This window comes from Anser brachyrhynchus (genome assembly GCF_964034855.1).
Source record: "Anser brachyrhynchus genome assembly, chromosome: 8".
NCBI lineage: Eukaryota > Metazoa > Chordata > Aves > Anseriformes > Anatidae > Anser > Anser brachyrhynchus.
Window position 1 is genome coordinate 27,990,006 of NC_137702.1, and position 20,114 is coordinate 28,010,119.

Genomic DNA, 20,114 nt, shown 5'->3' on the forward strand with positions numbered 1-20,114 from the left:
AGTGACCATTTTCAGTGACCATGGGCAAGTTCATGACAAGTAAAAAATGGGAGTAAAGCAAATTCCCCTTAGAAAGGAAAGCAGTGTGGCTGTATGTATAAATGTTTATATACTCATTTTAGATACTGCAGTAAAGAGTTCTGTCGACCACAAAATGGCATTGTTTATTGGAATGACTAAGACCAAGTGATGAAGATGCTAACGCTATTTACTCTATCTGCATACTTGTTAGTGTGATATAAACACAACACTTCCCATCAAATAAACTCCTCCTGATATGAATCAAGCTCTTTTATAACAGTGTTCTACACTATTCATCAATCTGCCTCCCTGGCCTTGACTGCCAAATACAAAATGCTTGCTGATTTTCAGGATGTCACTTGACAGCAATCTGCTCTTGGTTTAGAGTAATAGGCTATCAGCAAAACACACACAAAAATAATTGCAAACATTTAGAACTGAATTCTGGGTTTATACTTTGTACCATAAGTGCAATTCTGGTACATGATTCTGCAGTCAATGAAGTTGCACTAGGTGTATGCACAGAATTTAGACCTTCATTTATTATTAGAAATTAACTGAAATGTCATAAAGAGTCGCTGTGTGACACCATCAGTGTCACTAGCAGGCATAGCAGGGTCTGCTTCACTTGAGGATTTTTATCCACCCTTGTACATTGCCTTACATTTGTCTTTTTCTTTTTCTTTTCTTTTCTTTTTTTTTTTTTTTTTTCTGCTTAAAATGTAGAATGCTTCGAGTAGGCAGTCCTTAGCAGTACAGGAAGTCTTCATTGCTAACCATGTATACATTAGTGTGGACTTGGATTCCAAGTGATCAATAAAGCCCATTGGAGAGAATAATCAATCCAGTTTGTAAACATTTATGGTACTAAAGCTCAAGATAGCCAGTTTGGTGATTTTAGTACTGAAATCTTCAGAGATTTTAGTACTGGGACCACAAGTCCTTAACACTCTGAAAAAAAAAATATATATTTCTTTAGCAGAATTATATCTGAGAGTAAAAACAAAACTGAAACCTTCTTTGTTTCATTGGCTTGGTTTCATTGGCATTCTAGGATAATTAACCCATGTGTCAATCCCATGATTTGTTAAGGGGTTATGTCTAGTGCTGTAAGCCAGGTGTTGAGCAATCACCTTCACATCATGTGAAAAGTCTCACAAAGTGTGTTATGTGTAGGAGGTGCAAAAAGTCAAGGTTTGAAGTACAGAAGCAGCTGTAAACATCACACTTTCCTAGGTGTTTCATGATGATAGAAAAGCTGGTGTGCTTTAAGATCGTTGCCTGCAAGGGTACAGTATCCTGGAAGGTCTATTGATGTTTATAGCAGGCACATTTAATTGTATATCTTAAAAAAAAAAACCAGAACTGATGCATTGAACAAATGTGAGAATCATTGTTCATTTTGTGCTCAAGTTGAAAGAAAAATAATTCTAGAAAAATGATTTTATTAAATAATGCTAGAAAAATGATTTTATTATTTTGGAAGGTATTCCTTTTTATTTGAATGAAATGATGACTTTTGATGTCAGAGATGGTAGATTCTCCTCTGGAACAAATGTCCATGTAAAATGAAAAGGGTGGTCTTTTGCTCTTGGTAGCAAAACAGGACTTAGAAGATGCACACAATTTCAAAATTTCACAGTGACTGATTGTGGGCAAATTGCTGACACTCCCTGAGCCTATTTTACTTGACTAGGAGTAAAATATTAACTTTCCCATATCTACTATTGCCAACCTCATCAGCTGAAAAAGCTGTTACTTATTATGTGTGTAGTAAGATGGGACCATACCCTCTGTTGGAGCAGCAAAATACTAGGAAGAAAGAAAATAAATGGTTATAAAAAAAAAAATAATAAAACCCAAAGAATAAGGCTTAAGGTCTTTAAAACCCATATTTTACTCTTTTCTTATTCTCCTACTACACAAGACAGTAGTTCTCTGTATCTCAATTTCCAATCTGCAAAATGGGCTTAGTATTACCTGTTTTGTTCAGCAGGTTGTATGAGCTAGCCAATGAACTCTGGAATTTATTAATGAGCTTCTGAATAGAAGTGATCTCTGTGCAATAAGTGCAGAATTGTTACAGCATAACTGCAGTCCTACATCCCAGTTTGTTTGAGGATTGAAAAAAAAGAAAAGAAAAAAAGAAAAACCAGCTTAGCATTTCAAACATTTGCTGAAAAGAGAGCGCACTGAATGATCAGGGAGATGCCTGATTTTTAGCAAGAAGCTGGTGTTAAAGCATCAAAGTTACTCTTTGCATGCATGGAAACTGATCTTCTGATATAGGTTTGGAAAAAGTTGAAATAATCCTTATAAAGTATAAATTGGTGACAAAGGAACAAAATCAAGGACGTCCATATCAGTACTGTAGTTGTTTTCTTACACTGATGCCAACAAAAACTGTTAAGCCTTTTGCATGCCTGTCATTTCCCAATAGAACAGACACCTACAGGGTTTGATTTTAAAACACCATTTAAATGGGAATTATCAGTTGGTCTAAGGTCGTAGTAGTTTTTATTTTTGTCCTTGGGGGAAGCAGAACATAGATGACCAGTGAGAAAAAATCTGTTCAGAGAAGAGCTGCTCTGCCTATCTGCTGCAGGTTCAATAGCTCAACTCTGCGTTTGTTTTATTATATATATTTCTATTTAATCACTGAGCTCACTTTTAATCTTACATTGGTTCTTTTCCAGACAGTGCTTTGGAGCTGCTTATTAGCTCTATCCTTGTAATCCTAGATTTTTGCTGTTAAACTGTTAAATGGAAATTTAGCTTTAAGACTTGTGGGAATTCATGCTGGCTGCAGCAGTGTTATCTGTACAGCTGGCTTTATACTATCCTTGATCCTAGTGGAGAATTGAGAGTTGAGCAAGGTGGATTAGGAGAGATGCTGGACAGAGAGTGTTGTTCACAGCTGGCAAAGTGAGCATTTTATTTTAAATGCAATTCTAATGGCCGCTGAGTGTCTCTGATGTCAGGACAGCATGTGGAGGAGGTGACATGCAGCAGACACGGTGAAACTGTTGCTGGTGGATGGAGCTGGGGTCATTTGGGGAATTTATTAACTTACTGTTAACATTTCCAGAATTGAATTGAGATCCAGCCATAGTTCACCTAGCATTTTATTTCAGCTTGTGGTGAAAATAATCCCACCACTTTTAAAATTTGATGAAAAAGGAACTAACTGTTAGAAATTATAGTAGTACGATGAATGGAAGAATTCTACTGGAAAGAAAAAAAAAAAGAATTATTCCCCAAGGGTCCCTATCAAGGGGAGTCATTAGAAGGAAAAAGCATGTCAGATTCAGATGTATCTGGATGACTTTGAACGTGACTCTGCCAAGTGCTGATGGGAGACTGTGGTGAGAATCTTTTCCAAGGATGTGCTCTGGAGAAGCAAAACACCACATCCTGTGGTGTTAATATACACAGCATGGTACTAACCAGATGCACAGAGGAAGGTGACTGATATAACTGGGGGCAGCTCCTGTCTTGGAGATAGTGGCATCCATCCCAACCAGAACTTTGTAACTCTACGTAAGTCTGAGTTTTATTTCCCTCAGCACTAAATACGAACATGCTGGCACCAAATCGAACACCACAACACACAGGGGCAGGAAACATTGTGCTGTTGAGATCCCCATTGGTGACGAAGCACTACAGCCACCACTCATTGTACTTGCACGAAATTCAGATAGCATTATCACCACTGGCTGTGTTAAAATGTTGACCTGATCTTTGAAGTATTCAGGCTTTTTAAGTACTATGCAGTTAGTTAAGTAGTACATTCATTTCTACTGATGCTGTTTATTGTCTTTCCCAACAAAAAGGCAGCTTGTGAAGCATGGATATCTAGAACATGCTAAGGAGATTTCCTCCACAGTGTTAGCTTGGGCTGGAGTGCAGTCATGTATGTGGGTACCAAAACTGCTAAGGAACCTGGATTCTTCTACTGTGATATTAGGTCATACAGGATAAATTTATCCTTACTGAATTCTGCGTTGTCATGGATACACTGCTATTGGTACCTGAACTAGCTAGTTTAAAACTAGCTCAGTTATGTCAGTCTTAGTGTAATTTCTGCAAAGTTTTTGGTCTGGTTGCAAAGTTAATAGAATGTGGATCTTGCGTGGCACAGAGATGTTGGGTCCAAAGCAGCAAACAGTCCTACTTTCTTTCCTCCTTGAGTACCTTTGATATTACTGGTTTAATGCTGGGAAATGCATGCAAAGTGATTTTTTGTAATACACTGCAGGTTACTTGTAGGATAAGATCTTTCATGTGGGACATTCATTTGCATTAGATATTGGAAAATATTCTTCATGGAAGAATACTCTTCTAGTGCTATATTCCTTGTAACTCTCTTATTCCACCAAATTTCAGCATAAACAATCTGGGAGAAATATACAACACATATTTGTATTTACTAATGTAAATGGAAATCACAGAGCGAAATCCCCAAGCACTGGACTATGTATTTACCCTTATGTGTAGCTTGTATGTTTCAGGACAGAACAGCCATTCTCAATGTTCAGAAACAGTAAAAGATGCCATTCAAGGGCTGTGGACATATCTTTATTAACACTGAATGAAACTAGTATGAAAACTGATATTACAGTGGGTTCTAAAATAGACACATTTTCAGTCTTAAACTTTTTTTGGTAATTATGATATATTACTATTAATTGCTTGGTTATCTATTAATTTATTAACTTTATAGTAGGCCATTTACATATAGTGTCATATGTTAAAATACATTCAGCTTACAGGAACAGGTTAACAGTCTGAAGAGACCAGAGGGACAAAAAAGTAGGGGAAGAAACCAATGCAAAAGGAAATAAAGTTTCCTGCCAAGTTCAGAGAACTAATTGGCTGAACCAGAAATGGATCTTTTGGTTCTCAGTCCCCATCTAGCAATAGATAAACCCATACAACCATAACTTTAAGTGAAAGTGCTGAGCAACCAGTCAGACAGACCCTCTGAAATGTCTCAGGAGCAGAATCACAGTGACATGGTTATGTGTCTCCTGGTTTTCCCTTGACTCTGCCCCTGGCTTCCCAAGTGGTGCAGGAAGGCCCTTATCTCTCACTGGCTCCAGACATCTCTCCTTTCTGAAGCAACATCAGAAGACATCTCTGCACCAGCCCAGCTGCACACAGTGTGAGCCAGGGAGTGTGTTAGCAAGGGGCTGGCTTGGAGCCTGTGTACATGGCAGAGCAGAGAGTGACCTTCCCATCCACCGGGAAGTGGGACGCCAGGTGCGCCAAGTACCCCTCACCTCACAGGTCAGCCCTGCAACCCAAAGGAGGGGCTCCTGTATAGATCTAGCTTGGACGAGGAACTTCTTTCCCTTTGGTGGTATTTTGAAAGTGACAGTGGGAGAAATATCATCAAACTTTCCCCAGAGTGAGACTATAATTTCCTCAGAGTTACAGTCTATGCTGCCTGCTCTTGAAGGGGTAAATCAATGCTATTGTGTTTAAAGATAAATGGCATATCTTTGCATATACCTGTGCTAGCAAATGTGTCTGATGCCACTTTTATAGAAGCGGTGACAAAATGACATGTAATGCCAAGGCTGGAGTAGATTAAATATGGGATACCTTGCTGAGCTAGAATTCAGTAAAATCAAAAGCCTGTCTTTCATTTACTAAGCCAGGAAAATAACTTGTAGTTTAGTTTTGCTTTTCTCTTCTTTTTGGGTCCCAGGAAGGCTAATACTTTTATAATAACTTTATTGAATGTCTGACTTCATGATCCTGACCTAAGCACTGAACAGGAGACCACTATGGGAAATTTATGCCTCAAACCAGCATAGTTTCTCAAACCATTATTGAGCTGTAGCACTGCAATATAGCTCACAATAAAGCTTGTAACAGCAGTGAGTTCTTTGCAGCTCTTTCTCTTTAAAATCTCCTGATACACTTTTAAATCAAGTTCTGAGGGGAAAACCTTTTTCCCAGGACAGTAAATAAGATGTTTATGGAGAACAGAATCCTCTCTTGCCCCTCTGTGCCTGAGCAATCCAGGAATTACAGTAGGTTACAACTCTTTTTTCTTCCTCTTTGAGGGAGATGATGACTTGGGGTAGGCTCGGTGGTGGCCGTGTCTGCCACACAAATCCTTCCCCAGGCTAGATGACCCAGGCTAAGAGGCCCCAGAAATGTTTGCAACTCTCAGAAGTGCCCTTAAACTCCATTCTGCTATGTGCAGTAGGGCTGTGTTTTGTATCACTGTATTTAATTTTTCTCTCAGCTACAAAATAAAGGAAAGACGTTACAAAGGATAATAAGATAAAGATAATAGGGGCTTAATTCTGTGGTTACAGTCGCTATGCATTTTTTATACCAAACTAGTAACTGACTTTAATCAAACCTCAAACCTGTAGTTGTAAAACCTGGAAATAAATGGAAATATTCAGATTCAGCATCGATTTTTGTCTTTTCCTTCTATCTTCTAAATAAGCAATAGTTTAATACCAGCTCTGTATCTGAAGCTGGAAAAAAAAATCATAGAGCACCTGTACATTTGCAGTAACATGGTGCTAGTTTGTTAATAATGAAAATAGCTTAAAGCGTTTGGAGAGGTAAATTGTATTGCTAGGTAAGTGAAAAGTGTCAGTATCTATTTTCATTACCTGGTTTTCTCTGAATCAGGAAAAACTTCTGATCTGTTTTTAACAAGCTCAACTGCAAATATAATCTAAATAAGTTACATTTCTTATTCATGTGAAGGTTCTCTCTGTATAAGAGATTTAAAAGCCTTATTTCTCCTATATTATTATACAGGAGCTGCTTACCAGGTTCATAATTTTGTTTGTGCTAAACAAAAAGATGAATAAATTATAGTTAGACATATTTATCATAGGAGAGAGGTTGCTCTGTACAGATTAAATTTTTAGGGGTTTTACTCATCCCCTTTTAAGAGAATGTACAGATAATAATTCAAAACCTTGCAGACCAATCAGTTCTTGTTTGTGGAAAGCATTCCCTACCTCTAATGCAGTCTTCTAAAAATCAAGTTAGTGATGAACTTTGCAAGATCCTTTTGCAAATCATGAACTTGTTAAATCTTTGCATAATGTATTTATTTTTTATATTTGAAAAATGCTTGTTTCTCAGAAATGGATAAATAACCTTTCAAAAACTATTTTTAAAATGACATTTGGAGGGGGAATTTCATCTCATATATGTAAAGTGTAGTATAATGATAGAAACTGAAAGATAACTACATTAAGAAGTGCTTTGTAATATTAACTATAGATATTGCTGTGAGCTGTATCTATACTGAAAATGATGTAAGTAAAATGCAGATTTTATTCTTTCTCTCTCTTTTTTAAATCTTAAGATGCTCCTTCAAATAGGATTAATATAATTTGTTTCTACAGGAAAACTTTGCAGGGCTATCAGGCTTGTGATTTAATAGACGAATTTCTGTTTAAAAAGATTAATTTTACCCAGGGATTTGAGTGAAAACTCTGGCTCATTGTGCTCTGCAGTAGTAGTATATTTCATAGCTATGGGCTTTGATGGAGAGCAGCCTGCCCTCTGCTCCAGAGAATGCCTCTCAAGGGAACGTTCGCTGTAGTACTTTAGATGATAACCACTTCTAGAAAGCGTAATGGATGACAAAGCAAATGGTGAGATAGTTTGACCCATGCCAGTTTGAAGGCTTTAAAACTGCTGACCTTACTATGAACTTACAGTTGGATTTTTGACTCCTCTGTGTAGAAAATGTGATACAGGTGTGCTGTGGTTTTTACCAGGAAGGCTTGCAACTAGGTGTCCTGTAGCTTCTGTTATGTTTTCACAGTCAGTATAATTTCCTGTATAATGTGCCTTTCTGAAGACAGAAACGTAGGTCACTATCACAGGGTTGCTGTCATGGGAGAGACTGCGCATTAGGGAGGTGGTTGTGGTTGTAGAGTTTTGGCTTCCGTTACCATCTAAACTCCCAAGAGTGACAGCTGGTCTGAAGTGGTGCCCTGAACTTTTGTAGATGTTTCACAGTTGGCTTTAAAATTGCTTATCTGGATGAAGTTGCATTGCCACAAGAACATGTAATGAAAGTCACCCTATGATGTGACCATCCTTTGTGCTGCCTTGGCTACATTGCCAGGGTCATCTCAACTGGCAGCTCTGATACATCCGCTAAGCTTTAGACACAGAGGTGACAGCAGTGTTGAAACATCTCTTGGGTTTTCCTTGGTGTGCAACATATAGACAGGATCATGCAAGGTTCATGAATCTGCTTTGCACCAGTACTATGAAATTTTGCTGATCTAGACATAAAATATACTTACCTGTTCTTTAGTTAGATGCTAGCATTTCGCTTGTGCATAAAAAATATTATTAAAAAAGTAAAACAGTCAAACTTTGCAACGTAGAGGGACCTCTGCACATCTAGACTGGTTATATGAAATGTGTTGTTTTTGTGATTTCTCAGGTGTCAGTTTCAAGGGCCAAGGATTACCAGGAAGTAAAACAGTATCAATGAAATGTACCCAATTCTGCAAAACTTTCCTATAATACTCTTCACTGGCACTATGTAGACCTTCATGGTGTGATAGACGTAACTCAATTTTGGGCTTTACCACTAAGAATTAATGAGGTTGTTCCAAGCTTGTGCCAATAAAATCTTTATACCACTTCACACTGCAATACGTGCCTTATATAGTATCGAGAGAGAGAGATGTATGGACACACATTCATTCAGCTTATTTCTTTATCTGTACACTTACAGGGCATAAAGCTTAAGATTTGGTATCTTTAATACTTCAGTAGTCCTAAAATGTCCATAACTATAAAGGTAAATGGCCTATGAAACGATAAGCTTAGCATCTTTAAAGGAATAATGTGTTTGGAGACCCAATGAAATAAGGGTAAACCTGTCAATGTAAGACCTACTTTAGGGAATATGATAATTTTCATGAAGTTATTTTTTTTTTCTACAGAATAATGGGAAAGTTGTTATTCAGTTAGATAAAAATCCCATTAGAGAGATTAAAAAAAAGGGGGGGTATGAATTTTAATTACTTAAAATAAATAAAAACAGTGTGTGTGTGGGGGGGAATTTGTTTGGCCAAGCAAGCCAATATCTGTTGTAATACAAATAACTAAGAAAATTGACACAGCAAAGAAAGTGAGTTAGGAATTCTGAGTGCCTAAATATGAAAGTGATATAAATGCTTATTGGAAAGCAAAAAAAAATTGGCGGCTTTAGGTTTTCGTTTGTGTTTGATTTTAGTGATAAGCTTGGATATGATTCAGGGCATTCAAACCTCAAGGATCAGTGGGGGACAGTGAAATGTTTATACTTGAGCCATCTGAGCATTTTGTTAGTAATTGCAAAAATGGCAGTATTCAAGATAACAGTGTATATAGATACACATGGTTTTGTTGTTTTGGTTTTGGGTTATTTTTTATTTTATTTTTTAACTTGCAGCAATTTCAGTGGTAATATACCAAACAGCACCAGCACACAAAATACATGTGCTATAATGGAGATAGAAAGCCATCTAGTTCTTGAAAGCACTTCTGCCTGAGGCAGTCTCTGAGATGCAAATTTTGAAACCATGGAAATGTTCTAGGAAAGTAACCTCTAGCTCTGCCTTGTTCTTAAAATCTTCCTTTGGCATCATTTGCTGACCACTGTCCAAGACAGCACACACAAAGCAGACAGCTAGCCTAATCCTCAGGAGTCCTTTGTCTGCTACTTGCGTTGTTGGGAGCATCAGTCTCTAAGGTTTTATCTCGTGTTATAATTTCAGCAAAACAACTAAGCACTGGGTAAATCAACCACAGTAAATATTACTCCTCTATAAAGCTAGGCATGCACTTCATATCTCTGACAAAGTAAGGACACAAAGTACAAGAGTATATTACGTGAGTTAAGGTAGAGAACAGAAACAGTCTAATAGGAAGTATCCTGAAGGATGTAGCTATTATTTTGCTACTTTTAATTATGTAGTGAGATTTGCTATTTCAGGTATATTCAGGTAGCTTTCAGGGTGTGTTTTTTTTTTTTTGTACAAAAGCAGTTCAGTCCATCAACATATCTAATAAAGTGAATTCATTGAGATGATGTGTTGAAGATTAAAGAACTAAATCTTGCAATTATTACAGTCATAAAGCATGCTATGTAATAGAACTGAGAAGTATTTTAGATAATGATTTAGCATCTTCAGTAGTCAGTGGAAAGAAACAAATTAGTTCAGTCCTAATGGACTTTCTTTGAAAATCAAGGAAGGCAAAGTGAGTTATGAAATCAATCTGAACAAGGCACATGATAGCCTTAAGCTTCTTAACATGTCCACAATGCAGTGCAGAAGCCCATAAGCATTTCTGAGGTAAAATCAGAAAAGTAAGCTCTCAGATGAGGGAGCGCTGTATCAGCATATTACTGTGGCTAAGCTAACCAGCCCCACTGAAAGACCCACCAAGTCAGGTGTCACATTTTGCTAAAGAAAGCAGTTAACTGCAGGACACGAGCAAGTCTTTCTGTAGGACTCTGCACTTGAGCTCTGTGGACTGACTAGCTTGAAGATCAACATGCACATCTCTAGCCTGCAGTTACAGATGTTCCCTTAATTTCCAAGTCTTATACAAAATTCCAAAGCATAAAAGATTATCTATTCTCCACAGTGCTTGTTTCATTTCGCAGTGGTTTCCAATACCCTCACTGCCATTCCTCTTGCCAGCTCTTTTTAAAAATGTGTAACCTACTCAATTGCCATTTTTCATTATAATCCAGAATTTATAAATAAAAGAAAATGACTGCTTAAAAAAAAATCAAAGCACTTGGCTGACTATTGGGATGTGTTATTACACATCTCTTTGTTTGCCATGAAAGAGCTTGTCTTTTCCTTTCCAAATGCTAGTCTAATTTTCATAATAACGTTTTTAGCTCACCCTTTCTTTTTTAAAACAGCATTAAATTAAAAAATGAATATGTTCCAGCGGTCAAATCTGTTGGTGGCAAAACATACTTATCCCTAATGGGAATATAACCTTGTTAAAGGCTGAGTGAAAACTAAATGGCGTACTTGCAAAGAGAGAAACAATGCAGTTTGTTTCTGGCATAAATAGGGGAGGGGGGGGGAAGCACGAGCTGTAAACAAATCTGTGTGATGGAGGAAAGCTTAGTGTCTAACAAGATAACTGCCTTGTATAAAGGAATGACTGCAGGAGTAGCAACTGATAGAAGTGAATGATTGGCAGAAGAGAGGCTGCTGTGGTGACCCTTGAAAATGCACACTTTTCTTTAGAGTTTATGTTCCTCAGTATCCTTGACTGAGGAAATAAATCACTGCGTATTTCCTAAAATGTGTAACAAGGATTTCTCTAAATGGGAATTCAGCTTTTGACTATTCCTTATGCATGATAGGTAAAAGCTTTCTCTTGCTAGTGAATCAGACACAGTTGAAACATTTGCAAACCTTTTTCTTAGGTGGGGGAAGATGGAGTTTCACTGGAGCTGTGTTGATTTACATGAGCTGACAATCAGCACTTTAACTCTGCAGCATTACAAAACAGTAATAGATGTGTCAAAAAACACTTGGACATTCCTCTGCAATGATAAAGAATCATATTAATTTCATATTTCCAATTAGAAGTCAAAGCAAGTATTTAGCAAGATAAAAAATATTTATTTCCCAGATTTCAGAATGAGCTTAAATGTGGTGAGATTGGCTTATATTTTGAATGAAAAAGAGAAATAATGTGTGAGAATTATTTAAATGAATATTTTAAATTGGTACATCTGTCTTTAAAGAAAAGAGGGAGGGTGTGGAGAAGCATTAAAAATGAGGTATGTGGGCACCCAAACAAGTACCCCTGACATTTAAATGAGAAGTTGAAGTTGACTGAATTGCAGATGAATTCTAGCCCTGGGCCTTTCTCACAAATTCATTTTATTATTGGGGTTTAGCTGGTGATTAGCAGTAAACATTTTTACTGCTTCCATAGATCCCCTTCCAAAAAGAGGCAGACATCCACTGCTGGCAGGGATGATTAGCAGTTTACAATCATGCAGTGAATGGGCAGTGGGATGGGAGGGGATGCCCTCTCACCCTGCCCACAGTGCTGCTTCTGGCTTTCTACTGACCTGAGCTTGAAGTCGTGCTGCTGAACCACCCAACAAGCAGCATTTAATTGTGCTGGACCATGGGAGTGTTTCATGGTGAGTCTAGAGACTAAAAACTGTAATACATAAGTAAACCTCTGACAGAAACATTATTTCTTGTAAACTATGAACAAGCATACAGAAGCTTGGTGTTTGAAGGGACGGTTTTATCAGTATCTAAGGAAGTTGTAGTCATTGCTATGGTAACAATTTTTTCCTGATCAGCAGATAAAATGCTGGTTTCAAACTTTTGCCTATAACTTGTAAATAGACTTATTTATCCTCTGTTTTATTTTCCCCATATTCTCAATCACCACAATGAAGCTTGTAAAGAGCACTTGTAAAGAGCACAGTACAACAATTGATGAAGCATGTGGGTTCAGCGATTCATACATTGACACAATGAATTCAGTGGAAAACTAATTAATAATAATAGTAAAACATAATAACAGTTTGTCCTCTGTAGCTTCTTTCATCAGAGAAGTTCAAAGAGCTTTGCAAATATTAATTAAGCCTTAGAACACCCTGATAAGCATCTCTCTCTTCCTCTTATTTTCTCCCTGTAACTAATATTAATTTCTGGATTACAGTGAATCAGAGCTACAAATCAAAAACTGGAAAGGGAAAAAACACCTTTATACTGTTCTAAGGGTACCATAGATACCTAGCCTGCACCAGTGGAACCAAATGTATTTGATGCTGTGCAGCATAATCTGTGCACCTGCCCATACACCCTCATTTTCATTACACATCTCTTAGGTCCACAGTGTGTGCTGCCATCTAATCTGATTTTTTTTTTTATCAACGTATAATCCTTTCCTAATCAGTAAGCTGCATTGATTGTTCTTACTGCTACGTTTACATTCTAATATATAGATTTAGTCAAAGTACTGTGATTTTTTTTCTTATTATAAGACAGTATTCCCAAAAGCTTAATAAAGAGTTCATAAATTCTAGTGAACAGAGGGCTGGTCTAGGATCTTAAGATCTAATCCTATTTGCAAGTGGCTTGAATTGTAGCTTCAGAAAAAAATATTTAATCTCATTACTTCAATTTCCTGCTTTGGAGAAGAGATAAAAATATTTGTTTATTTTCAGGGGTTCTAGAAGCATTATTTAATTGTTGTTTTAAAGTCAGTGTAGCTGAGGGTTATATGCACTGTCTCAGAACAGAAATGAGGCAATTATCTATTTATTGAGGCATTTATTTATTATTCCATAATTTTACAAACTTGGCCAGGCTGATCTGGGGCATTGTATAGAGGATGAGATTTTGATGAGCTCTTTTGCTACAACCTTGTCAGCAGCTTCAGCTTCCTAGCCTCGCTTTAATCAACTAGAAGAATGCATTAATTTCAGTTATTTTCCAGAGTAAGGTCAAATCTTGTCATGTTTATAGTAAGTGCACGGTACCATTTCCTAGGCACTGTTTTCTTTGGTTCCTGAACTATGAATTCCCATTTCACATTGCTGTTCCTCATCATCCCTCTGTGGTTCTGGGCCCCATACAGTTCTTCCAGTCTGACATCTTAGCTGCTGCCTCTAAGCATTTGTAGTAGTTTTCTAAATGCAGGGATGAGTTGGAAAGAGCTCTGCAGTCTGACCTCGTGAAAGGAAGAATGTCCAAATGAAGTTATTCACAGAGAGTTGTTTCATCTGTTTTGTACTGTTGTTTCAGACAGTCGAATGATTTCCACTCAAGTAAGGACAACTATATGTGCCATTGGACAAGCTGCATGCGCTTGTTCAGAGCTGTGTGAAAATCACTGATTTGGCAAACAATTCTGGCTTCAGTCACATCCATTTTCATCTCCTGAGTTTTACACAGAGTTTCCTTCTCAGACTGACCTTGAAGATCTTAAACTAAAACTCTTCCAAACAGGGAAGCAAATGTGAGTGAATATTTGAAGAGAAGTGAGGTGAGTTTTAGGTAGCCTATTTTCTGACAAGTATTTGTCACTCATTTGAAACTTTCATGTAATTTAACAGGAATTTTAAAACCTGATTTCCTGGCAAGGTGCCTTCTGCAAGCTGGTTCTGTGGCACAGGCTCTGACCTAGTTATTTGCAGCAGCTCTTGACAAGAAGTAAGGAGTGCAGTTGTGTTCATCCTGGTTCCCCTGTGGACAATTTTAGAGAAACACAGTATTGCTTAATTCTAATGAATTATATTAAAATATTTGATTGGCCACTGCAGAATAAAATTGCAGATGGTCTTTTTCCACACGGAAAAACATTTGACGTTATTTTCCTACCTGCCCATGAGCCCAGACTGGGGAAACTATTCAGGACAGATGCCCTTTGAGTGCCTGTGCGTGAGCTCTAGCTTTCCAAAATTTCTTGCTGCTGTGGGCTGTTAGGAGTTTGTCTTTGAGAAATGCAGTTTAAGAAGATCAGTGCCAGTAAGTGCACAAGTTGGCTGCCTGCTTAACTCCTAGGGGTACTCTGTGTCTCACTTAAAATATCTGGTCCTGGGTGCTCCAAACTGTGTCCTGGACAAATCTATCTTTCCAGTACTATTTTGGGAAATTAGGCTCCCCAGCCATACTCTGAACTGCATGTAAACTGGCTCTCTAAAACAGATGGTCTGAATATGACTCTTGGGTCTAATTCTCTGCTTTATGTTAGCAAAGTGGAAATGTGGTATAGGGAAAATCTGAAGTGCAGTCGATTCCGGATGGCAGGGCTGAAAACTAAAAGCTCTCATTTCAGCACTGTGAGTCTCACTCAATTCTCAACATAATGTTAGAAAGGATTATTTAAGTCTTAAAAGTACTGTCAAGGACAAAAAAAAAAAAAAGTGTGTGGTGGGCAAATAAAAGCAGTCAGAATCAATTTTCTAAAAGATTAAATTAATCAAGTAGATATTTTATGTTGCTTTAGGTCCCACAATTAAGAATAATTAACTTTTCAGTTAGAATGTTTCATTTGCTAAGACTACTCATTTGTGCAAAAGGAAGGACCTCTGTAATTCCCTCCAACTTTGTGGCACAAATCTGCGATATTAGCAATTTTTAAGCATTCATGCACATATTTTAAATTATTTTTCACAAATAGTGCATAATGTATAGTTCCAAACAGTTATTCACTGCTACATGAGTTCAAAGAACAAATTTACTATTATATTTGGTCAGAACTTGGGTACTTCTTTGTAAAATTGTGCATCACAAGTAGAAGCTTATATGACAGCTGTGTTCTCTTGAAATGGCTCTTGCAATTTAGAAGCTTTTAAAAAGTATATTTTGACTTTCAAGGGTATATTAAAGATTTTTTTTTCCATCAAAATCATTTACTGTACAGAAGAAAAATAAAATCCTTGCTAGCTGTTGCATCCTGCACACAGATCAACATTAAATCACAAACGCTATGCCAAAAGCTGCACATTTAGCAGCCACTATGACTATATCCCGCTAATGATTTACTCATTTATTTCCCATGGTTTTGTTGATCCTATAGGATAACATAACACTTATAGCACATATAAAATTTACTGTTCTGGCTCAGTACCTTAGCAGAACCATCCTTCAGCATTTCATTCAGGCTTCAGGTTCCATGAATTTGCTATTAGTGTGGATTAATTAGTCTTTCCCAACAGAATGCTGGTGCTAGAATATGAATGAAGTCCTGCAGCATTCCCTTTCAAGTGTGGGATCACTGGGTTAATCTCTACAAGAAATAGTTTGGCTACTGAATGGAAGAGCTGCCATGTGGGTTAAAGCTGGCAAAATCAATATATTTTAAGAGATTTAGTAAGACACACTCTTCAGAAGTATCTTCACAAGAACTGTGTGGTCGGCAATAATTTAATAACTCTAAATTACTTTTATACCTAATTGGAGTGCAGCTTTAATTTCCATCCTTTCCATTTGCTGGATGACAAAGACCTGAAGTAATCAAGCATAATCCTTCTGGGCTGTCATCCTGGGAGCTGGCAGAGCAGGGAAGGCAATGCTTCAAGTTTTCCTGCCATACTCCAGCTACTACAGCAACATTAAACGAACCCCAAGTTATTAACCTAGGGCTTCATTATCTTTCTTCTGACAGAGAACAGCAGCCTGAGGTAGGGAGCTGTATGTGGTGCCCCTACACAGGATTGAGTTCAACATCAGTAGTGCCCTTATTTGGTTTGGGAGCTGAGATTACTGTGAGGAAGAGCCCTCTGTCCCCTCCCTGCCACCATTTGGGGATTCAGCCCCAGCTGCATGGTTGGCTCCCTGTTTACTGTCATTTGCCTGATTGTTCACCATTAAAATTGTGGGCATCCAACAAAATGCTGGTAACTTAATCTTTTCAGTTACCATGTGTCAACTGCACTAACGCTAAGTCACCTGTGTGGCTTTACTTTGCTGAACGTCCCGGACTGGTAAAAGGGCTTGCATCTTACTGCAAGGCAGCAGGAAAGAGGTGACAAGGGAGGAAGCACATCAGCTGTATGAGTATTTTCCTCAGGGAGAGCAGTTCTGTTTGGAGCTTGACACAGGACTTGTGGCTGGAGTAAAAGCTGCCTTGACTGAAAGCTGATGAACGTGATCCTTGTGTCAGAAAAGAGGTGAATATTTCTTGGTGGGTAAGAATTCTCATCTGCAGCTTGCTATATACTGTCTTTCACAAATGAATAGAACAGTTATTTTTATGTTTACTTTTTTTTGTTTTGTTAAATGAGCATTAGTCTATCCAGCTATAGACTCTGTATTACCAGAAGGAGAAAACTGCAAAGTGATTATTTCATTTTAAGTAAATATTCTTTACTCTTATGCTTGTGCACTCTGAAATAATAGTTCAACTGGAGTGACTAAAGGGGGTCAAACTTGTTTTGTCTGATTTCCAAGTAAATTTAACAAAGTGGATTCAAACATCTAACTCAAACATTACTTAGTTTACCTTCTGCTTAGAAAAGGCCATGAAGTAAGAAGCACAGAGAAGAAAAGGAAAAGCCTGTGAAACTGACTGTGAAAGGGGAGTAGGCAACATGGAGCAGCCCTCATTTTTGTACCAGTCTGCCTTAGGTCAGGAGCTCAGTAAGGACTGCAAAAATACCTCAACTTCTCTCTACTACCAATGACCTCACCTGGTGATTTGGTTTTAAAAATATAGGACTACCGACAAAGTGTTGAGAACTGATTTTTTCCATAGGTACAAAGGCTGAGAGCAACAGTAGTTAAGTAATCTGGTCACTAATTTTTAACCAGAATGCATTGTTCTGCTTGTAGATGATATTTAATATTCAAGATATCAAATGACCTTTTTTTTGGTTCAATACAGACTGCTAATAAACATTACAGGCAAGGGAAAAGTTGCCAATAAGCAATAAACCTTGCTATGTTTGTAAAAGCAAACTTTCATCTGCCCATGTCCTTCTTGCCATCTCACATCTCCTGTCTTTACTGTTGCAGTTGCAGGGTGCTTCTATGAAAGTACACACCTTCATTTGCAGAAGGGGACAGAGAAGAATTTCTGATAAGGGTTAAGATACTTCCTCTCTGCTACAGTTGATGAAAGTCAGCAGAAGGACAAGCCTTCAGCACCTGTGGCTGCAGGAGGGTAGGTAGGGCGGCATCCTAGTGCTCCAGAGCTTCCAGGCAATCTTTTCAAGTGACACCTCTTCCCCACTCTCTCCTCTTTGCTGTATTCTGATCAAGCAGGTGAAAGTGAGCAGCCTGCTCTTTAGGAAGTCACATGTATTTACTAGGGTAGCTATGGAGGCCTACACTGAAGGGTTGACAGAAAAAGTATATAGATATGAGAAACCTCCTCAGGTGTTTTTCTGAGTGTTGACTGCTGTTAGAGCTGATTTCACTGCACCCAAAATATTGCAGTCAAGTTTTCTGAATCATCCTTTTCACTGAATAATTTCAGTAGAACTGTCTGGTATGACTTTTTTCCACTTTGTTTTCTCTAGCATGGAATGAAAACTTCTTACTATGTGGAACAGGTGTGCAGGACCAATTAGTCTCCCTGTTCACTATGCAACATAATTTAGTGCCTGAATTACACGAATTATACTTGCTGTAATTGTGTATGTGTGTATACAGCTAAACATACACTTCTCAGTAGAGATTAACCTCCTATTGATATATGATACTGTAGGTCTGCAGTGTTTGCATAATGTTTAGCCAAATTGGTAAGATTCTAAACACTGGTGATTTAGAAAGTTCATTTGTTTTTCAAAATCATGCTAAGTGTGCATAGAGGGGAACTTGAGGTCAGCTGGAGTGCTGTTCATCTGGTTTCTGTGGTAGTAAGTAAAAGTGATAGTGCTGCTTTGTAGCACTATTGCTGATTCCACTCTTGCTTTTCCATCATCTCTAACCAATTTATTTTTGAAAATTTACAGACCTGTATGAGCCAGAGTTTTAGTCCTACTAGATCATATAAACCAGCAGCAGTGTTACATGTAGCTTTTTAGATTTTCATTAGTTTCTTGACTGTTGTACTGAAAGTGGTCTGCAGGTTTTAAATTCAAGATGATGGATCAAATGGCACAGCTGAAGAGACACAAAACGTATGGCAGGTTTAAGTATTGAAGTAGATCTGTTATGTTCAACTTCTTTGCTAAACTACTGAACATCAGCCAGTAGTGAAATGGCACTACAGGTCTAGATCTACTGAGCTGGCAAACGGGTGTTCCTTGCGATACCAAGAAATGGGAAGGAAATATTATTGTACTATCAATCTGCTGAAGTTACTGCAATAGAGCTAGTGTCTGTTCTTTGGGGGTTTAAATAGGAGAATTTAATTGTTCCACTTCAATTCATGTCATGCTTCAGTCTAACTTATAGAATTTGGAGAGAATAAGAACGGATAGATCAAGTTTTATTATCTTCTTCTATATTGTCAGGTTTCCTGTGATATAATTTTTTTCCTGCTCTCAAGGGCCTCAAATCTAAACTTGATTTTTAACATTTTCATTGGGTGACAATGCAATTGACAGAGGGAAAATACTGTCTGAAAGAAAAGAAAAAAGGTAAAAAAAAAAAAAAAAAAAAAAGGACTTTTGGAAAAAAATACAACATTATGAACAGAAGGAAATAGCAAAACTCTGGTGGGACTAATTGTTGAAAACAATAATATCGTGTTGAAAGGAAATTATTAAACAATAATCTTCAAATATGTCGTTTCCAAGTACTGGCTTTACTCAAGGGCATCAAAGGAGAGGAGTTTTGAGACTTTACCTCCCTTGATAAAATAATCTCATCAGATGTTTACCATTTTTGTTTCTCTAGAATTGCATTTTTAATTTTTGTCTAAAAGTACCGTGAGAAACACAACAGGGGTGTGTTATTTATCACTTTTCCTATAATTTTTGACACAAGTCACCATTACAATAGGTTTGAGAGGAAGAATGAAAAAATGCTGTCTACACATCATACTGTGTGTTTCTTGTGGCAAGTGATTTATGAATAATAGTGTAGCATGAAATGGAAATGAGTGAATTCTGGCTGCAAATAGCAGGCATTTACTGTCGTACAAAGGAGGAGAGAGTACTTGAGGTCTCCGAAATCTCTTATCCAAAGCTCTGGCAGTCTGGCAGGCTGAGGAGCCAAAAGAGGATCAAACCACAGGCACTGCAGAGACGCTAGTCTTGCACACAATTCCTTTGATGATCTTCTGAGAGAATCATTTGGCTAAATATCTGAAACATACTGCATAAGGGATAAACTCTCCTGACTTCAAGGGGGTTCTGTCAGCCTATATAAGCAATGCATCTGGCTGTTAATGGTTTTTTCTAATTCTTCCAGAATGCATTCAGTTTCTTCCAAATTTTTAGTCTGTATTTGGAACCAGATAAATTTCATGCGCAGAGGAGAAAAAAGACACTTCAAATACCTTACATTGCTTAAGGCCTTACTTAAGCCTTATGCTTTGCAGAAAGCAATGACCATTTTCTCCAGAGAGATTCAAGTCACTAATGACTTCATTAGACATTGCCTTTGTCTCATACCAATGCTACAAATTCCAATATAAGA